Below are 7,603 nucleotides of genomic sequence, written 5' to 3' on the forward strand. Positions count from 1 at the left end.
TTTCAAGCTTTCTCCTCTCGGTTCGGTTCGGCTTGACTTTGCCGCTGCACTGTCACAGCCTGTTACAAAATACAGATTACGACAGGACCATGACATTTCAACTTCAGGCTGAGGTAAGGAGTCAGGTAACCACCACCCGTGGTTAGCAGTTAGCGCGGGAGAGAGCCATGAATTGCACCTTCTACACTTTATAAATCTCTAAATTAATGATTGAATTATGAATTACAAAATATCTTTTAAGTTAACCGGCCTGGCCTGGCCTGGCCTTGCTCCCTCCCTAATCACTCACTTTACAGTGATTTGAGGTTAACTCTTGAAATTGTATTTATAATGATATAATAATGAATTTTCATTCAAAAATGATTAATATAAATAATGCTTATGAAATTTAGTAAAATATTTTCAATAGACTACTAACAAAAGTTGTATATAACAAATCATTTCAATCCTTAAAAGTAGTCCACCAATGCACTAACCAACCAATTAAAATTTTTAATTTAATTCTTATTTGCTTCCTTGAAAAAAAAATTAAAATTAATTATTTTTCATTCAACCACTGCCCAAATGCCCCATTATGTTGTTTTTATTAGACTGGCCAAATCGCCTTTAATCCAACTCTTTTGCCTAAAATACAACTAAACTAGGAGTAGGAGAACAATGGTACTTGTTCATGTAAGTACCTGCTAGCCAAAATATTCTTTAATAAAGTAAAATATGAGAATAAAATAATAAAAACTCCACCTATATACGGGTTGAAGACAAATACGTGGTCTTTTGACTCATACACATCATTTTGAATAAATTTTTATTTTATTTTATATATTTATAATTTTTTACCTGGATATGGAAAGTTTCAGTTATATTATATTTTTTAAACTTTTTATTTGTATTTTCTATTTGTAAAATTACTTTATGTATCACTATGTTTTTTTTATTATTTTATTTGTTAAATTTTAGTAGCATTTTGAAATGTGAGATGTCATTATGTTAGAAAAATATAAAAATATAATTAAAAATGCAAAATATTTTTAGGGATAAATTATTCATTAAAATATTTCTTAAAAATTTGTATATAAATTAAATAAAAAAATTAATTTAGATGAAAACGAAGATAGAAAAAGAAAAGATGATGTTAGGAGAACAACAAAATAAGTAGCGACTCAAACTAAACCTTCATAAAAAATCCAACTAAAATCGTAACAAAAAAAGAATTTCTATCGTGGTCAAATTTTATTTATTTTTTTATTCTTTGGAGTGGCGAAAAGATTAGTGAGGTATTAAGGAATTTATAATACAAGTGAGATTAGACTTAACCCTCACCTTACTTAATTACATTAGGCTTAGCAGGCTTTTAACCACTAGCAAAAAACACTACTTAGTCTACCTATACTCGAAGATCATCCATGAAATTACCAATACCTTGCTAGAATTTGATAGTAGTACTGTCATTAATGATATGATGTTGGAATCGATCATCAATTAAATTTGTAAGACTCCTATAAGATTTAGACCTCATCTCCTCTCAATCTAATCTAGCCTTAAGCTTTCTACACATATGAAACAAGAATGATTGCCTTGGGGCTAGGTTAAAAAGATACTACTTTGATCCTTAAGTCAACAAAGAATTTTGAATATAGCTTATAGACTAGTGAGAGTAGTGTAGAATGTCCTATCTTTGGCTCACCCTTTGAGCTCATTTTATATCTTTTGGGTTGAGCTTTGTGATGAGGATTATGATGAGAATTAGCTTACTCTGCCTATATCGTGGAGAATTAGTTGATTTTCCTTGGTTTCGTGGGTTTGGGTGTGATTTGGATATGAATTATCGAATAAGTGTAGGTTACCTTGTGTTAGGTTTAGGGAGATTAGGACACATGGTAGTAAAAGGACTTCGAATGCCTATCCTATATTTCTTCATACTAGACTTCGGTTTATCTACTCCCTAGATCTTAGGGATTGTCTTTTGTTGAGGGCTTATCCTATAGGAATTACCACTGGATGAGGACTTAGCAGATAAGTACTTCAAGACCCTTTTCCACTCGAATTGTGCTTTATAAAGATTATCTCTATCCCAGCCAGAAGATATTTTAATGCCCATCTTCTATCTAAAGTAGGGTTTTTTGGCTTGCTCACCCCTAGGCACTTCGAGAGTATAATTTGCTAGGGATTTGAATTCCTCGCAGTAATAGGGCATTCAAGGTTAACCCATAAGTTGACTGGGTGCTTTGAACTTGATGAACTAACATTTTGTACTATGTGGATTTTCCCATTTTCTTAGATATTATCAAGACTCCCTCACTTTCTTAGTTTAGATGTTAGCACTTCTAAACTTAGGAAGTAAATGATTTGCCAATTGTGCCCATTAATTTTGTGGTTGGATGTATTGCCTCTAGGACATGTCTTCCATCATTGGCACATGTAATGACCTTTTTGATTTTTCATGTGGGTGTTGTGTGGCTAGGTTGTCCATTGCTATCGTTGTTGCCTTTTGGGCTTCATACCTTTTTTAGCAATAATTTCTCCTAAAGAGTCATACCATCTTCCTTCTTCATGTGCCTATATATATCTCATCTTTTATCACATTGTGGACCTTTCCACTACATTTGGTCATTCTTGTTGTGCTCTTTATCTTCTACAACCTTCCTTTCTTTACAAATTTTCCATCTTTAATTCATTTATCGCTTTCTTTGCTAGAGAAATGGCTTTAGGTTCTGGTCAATTCAGTGTTACTGGGATTGAATCGATGAATATGAGACTCATCCTGACTTTTTTCTATCCTCAATCCAATTTTCAAAGAATGAGAGGAAGACCATTTTCGCATATATACAACATCTTGGAGAACTAGTTGGTAGAGTTCAAGACCTATCTCAAAGCTTGCCATCTCATCTTTAGCTAGCTTTACTTACACAAGGTAGCTTTCCAATAGGGTTTTTGCTTTCTACTATGGAAAAAATAGTAAAGAAACTATTTCGTCACTTGGCCATTGCCCCATCTTAGCTATCTTCCTTCGAATATAGATACTTGATGGGTTCATTATCATATGTTTCATTATTAAGGTGGAGCTTATTGGAGCTTTCCAATTTCGTCTTCCAATCAAACCGTGTTGCTTTAATGCATACCCTTTTAGGCTCTATGGGGTGTTTAAAGAGTTTGGCCTCACAGGATCGATCCAATTAGGATCTTCTTCAATGTGTTGGATTTCCTTTTCAAAATTAGATTTAGAAAAATTTATACTCTTACCTCCATAGGTTTTGATAATGAGACTAGATAAGGTAACTTATATGTTTATTCATTCTAGGATCATGGTTGTAACACCCTGCTTTTTTAGGCGTGTTATAACTTAGAAAATTTTGGATTAAACAATTCCAACAGAACACATAACTTCCAAAATTTCCAACTACAATTCATCTATCTCGAATGAGAATAATCATAAACATCAAATGCGGAAGCTAAGAATCGAACCTCGAAATAACATAGAATTATAATGGTATTACATGATCGTTTCTCATACATAATTCGTATTACATAACATTCTTTTATTTTACAAGACTATTCATTAAATGAAACATAAGGTTGTGCTATCTTTCTTGTTTTCAAGTCATTTTTAGTTTTCGATTTTCTAAAATAATAAAAATGCATTCTCTTTACTGTTTTTAAAAATGCATTTTTGAAAAAAAAAACTATAAAGAAAACTCAAAACAACAAAAAATTGTTTTGAGTGTTTTCATCCAAAACAAACTCTAAACTCAAAACACATTTATTTATTTATTTATTCATATTTTATTATTATAATGAAAAAAATATTATAAAATTCATTAACTTTAAAATGTATATATTTTTTTAATAATATATTAACATTAAATATTTCTAATTTACTGAATAATCAAATTTATTGAATAAAATATCATTAAAAAATTATTTTCAAAAATTTCAAAGAGAACGCGTTTTCTAATTTTATGTTTTGAGAAATAGTTTTTCAAAATGACAAAGAGAACGTGTTTTCAATTTTCTAAAAACAAACTACTAAAACAGAAAACTGAAAATGAATTCAAAACTCAAAACTGAAAATTGAAAAGTTAAGAGAACGCAATCTAAATTTTTCAACATGAGTAAAACATATATGAATTTTCATAAAGAAGCAAAATACAGCGACAACCTACCAAACTCACGTCATCTTGTGCCGTTACATCTCAACCACTTCCTTACCTTCACTGCAATCCCCAACTAAAACGTTTGAATGTTTCAAAGGCATAGCCCAAGTTAGATGCTGAATCATCTAAGTAAGGTTTTATTTAATAAAATTTCATGCATGACATGCCAAGTGCAAAATGCATCATATTTCCTTTCATGCTAATTATTATTTATGTGACCCTACTTTAAAAGGCGGGATATGCTTCAAACATCTGTGATTGATTAGCAATATCATCATTCCACATATTATGCATGGCAAGAAATATTAAAAATGTACATATGCATCATAACACATCATATGAATGCATTTCTAAATGTATGAAGTATCATAACACATGACAATACGACAAATAAAATATTTGCGTATTATTTTGGAAAATAACCCTTATCCCGATTTTGGCTTAACTAAACCCTAGGTGATGAATTGACCTTGACCTCGAAATGCATACTCGAATAATTTCCTAGCCTTGAGCATGTTTCTCTATCCCCAAATTAATTCTCAGATTTTTCTAGAATTTTTTGGAAACTTTTCCCCATTTTTTTCACTATTTTTTTTTCTTTTTCTTCTTTTTTTTTTTTTCCTTTTCTTCTTTCTTCTTCTTCCTCATCCACATGCATAGTGGCTTGTGTGTACCACACCGCTGGCCACTGGTCACCTGGGCCTTCGCCGACCGTTGTTGCCTACCAACTCTCCACCATCGGACGACCTGACTGCGGCGCAACCACCGGTCATCACCGCCTCCAGCACAAGCCACTACAGCTGGCCTCCCCCATGCACAACCACCTACACATTGCTGTTGTTGCTGTCTCTACCATGACCACCATTGCGGCTGTCGCTAGACACACACAGCCTCCTACCGCCTTGCGCAGCTTGCTACTTAGCCATGGCTGTCGCTTTCTTTGCCACAATTCTCTCCCATTTTCACTCTTTATTTTCTCCATCTATTTATAGCCTCTCCACCGACCTTACTTCCTTAGCCATTACTCTTGTAACAAACTTGGCCACTACTCTTACAAACTTGGCCGCCAAGCTTCACCACGCCCATACGCACATATATATATATATATAATTTATATAATACACCATGATATAAGGAAAAATACACATTAACCTCAATTTTCATCCTTATTTTGTTAGGGTATTTCTCTAATTGCAATTACACTCTCAAACATTAAATTAATTTGCATTATGATACTTAAAATTCACAATTAACAACTTAAAGTTACTTGAATAGTATGTTTTTGCCCCAGTGTCCTCACAGGGCTATTGTTTCATCCTGAAACTACTTTAGGGTTGATTCTTACATAAAATCGAAGTCCTTCAGGGTTCCATTGACTTTTTAGAAGTCCTTTACGACCATTCAATTTTTCAGGCTATATCTTAATTGTACCGAGAATTGTCCTTGTTCTTATTACTTTCAACGTCATAAATCTCTTCTCGAGATGCTCGTCAATGCCTTGCCGTTTTCCTTAGATATTTACGTTCAAGAGTATTCCTTTCCATTGATTCGGCTGTTTAAAATGATTAAATTGTCTTCTAAATCCTTAAACTTGACTCTTCTAGCATCATGAAATATGGGATATTTTGATATATTACTTATTTTGATTTAGGATATTACATTAAATAAAACCTCACTTAGATGATTCATTATCTAATTGGACTATGTCCCTAGAATATTCCCACGTTCCAAGTGAATCGAGTCCAGCGAAGAAAAAAATGATTACTGAAGAATGAACCTTATGTAAATTGTATGAATGTAAACCTTACTCTCATGTTGTATAACTCTACGGTTTGATGTTAACTAAGGAAATGAAGGTACCGTTTTGTTCCCTAGTTATTGTGCAAGATTTAGGTTTTGATCCATTTTCTAGAAATGTATGATTAGCTAATATAGATATATCGGTAAAGTTTGTATGTGTAAAAGCAAAATAAATAAATAACACTCTAAGAAGAGGGGTGTTATACAATGGTATTAAATGATAACAATTGTTTTAAAGTAGAAATTATTTTGGTTATCTAGCATAGTAGGTGTAACGACCCAAATCTAATTATGCAATGTTTATTATGCGTTGAGGTTGAATTAGTTAGCCTAAATGTGTAGTGGGTAGTTTTCGTAATTATTTTCTAAGTATTTGGATGTTTGGGTGTGGTGTATGTGTATATATTTACAAATTTATTAAAATATCCGGGCATGAGGCTATTTGGATAGGCAAAGATGTATCTGGATAGGGTGTGAGATATCCGAATGAGGGTTACTTTGCATTCGAATGAGAGGGAGTAGATTCAGATGATGTCTTTGAGTTATGTGAGTGATATCCGAATGGTTGGAGGCATATTCAGATGTCTTTTTGAGTTTTTGTGAGTAACATCCGGATATGGGATTGTAGCATATAGATATGAGCTTTTGTATCCGGATGGCCATGTTTCAGTAATGCGATTTTCACCTTGTAGCCCGATTTTGACATTGATTTATTCCGAATCTCAAAAATCTCAAAACATTAAAGTTGTAGATCTTCCTCTTTTATTTCCATATAATCTTGAATCACCTCAATTGGAGCTCGGACAAGAAAGTTATGCCCATAATACGATAAGATGTCAATATGTCCAGAAATCTCTATTTTTCATTGTATGCCTCTCATATTCGGATGGCCCCTCCCTACATCCGGATATTACTCACATCAGCTTTCCCCAGCCTTGTCTCTTTCATTCGGATGACTCTTGCCATATCCGGATATCCTCCACTTTCAGCAGCATGCAAGTCACTTTCTTTCTCAATTCAGAAGCTAGATTTTCAGAGGTATGTTGGAGAATTTATTCTCCATCTTGCCACGTATAATCCCCCACCTCAATCTATCTCTCATATATAATAGTGGGTGTTGAGAGAAGAGGGAATAAAATTAATTTATAGAGAGGGTCGAGCGTGCGCAATGAAGAACAAGAAAAAGAAAAAAAAGAAGAAGAGGGGTTTGAATCCTTTGCTTCAAGCAAGCTCTCTCTCTCTCTCTCTCTCTCTCTCTCTCTCCCTTCTTCCCTTCTCTTGACTTCTTTGAGGCTTACAAAGTTAGCTTTGCTGGTGTTTGGTCTATGCTCAATCATGTATGTGCGGATATGTATGTATATATATATATATATGCAATTTTGGAGTTGGTCCTCTATTATGCATGCACGGATATGTATATGGTTATGTTATGCTAATTTGGGGCTAGTTCTCTATTATGTAGGCATGCATGTATGTAAATATATATATGGATATGGTTGAGAGCCTATGTATGTTTAGGGTTAAGTGGAAAAAAGTTGGGTTATGCATGCAAATGGCTAATAACAGAGTGAGTGATGCAAAAGAAAGAAAATTAGTAGATATGTTGGAGACCCTATGTATGGCTGAGACCCTATGGGTCCAATTTATGGTAT

This window comes from Diospyros lotus, chromosome 4 (assembly GCF_014633365.1).
Source record: "Diospyros lotus cultivar Yz01 chromosome 4, ASM1463336v1, whole genome shotgun sequence".
NCBI classification, from domain to species: Eukaryota; Viridiplantae; Streptophyta; class Magnoliopsida; order Ericales; family Ebenaceae; genus Diospyros; species Diospyros lotus.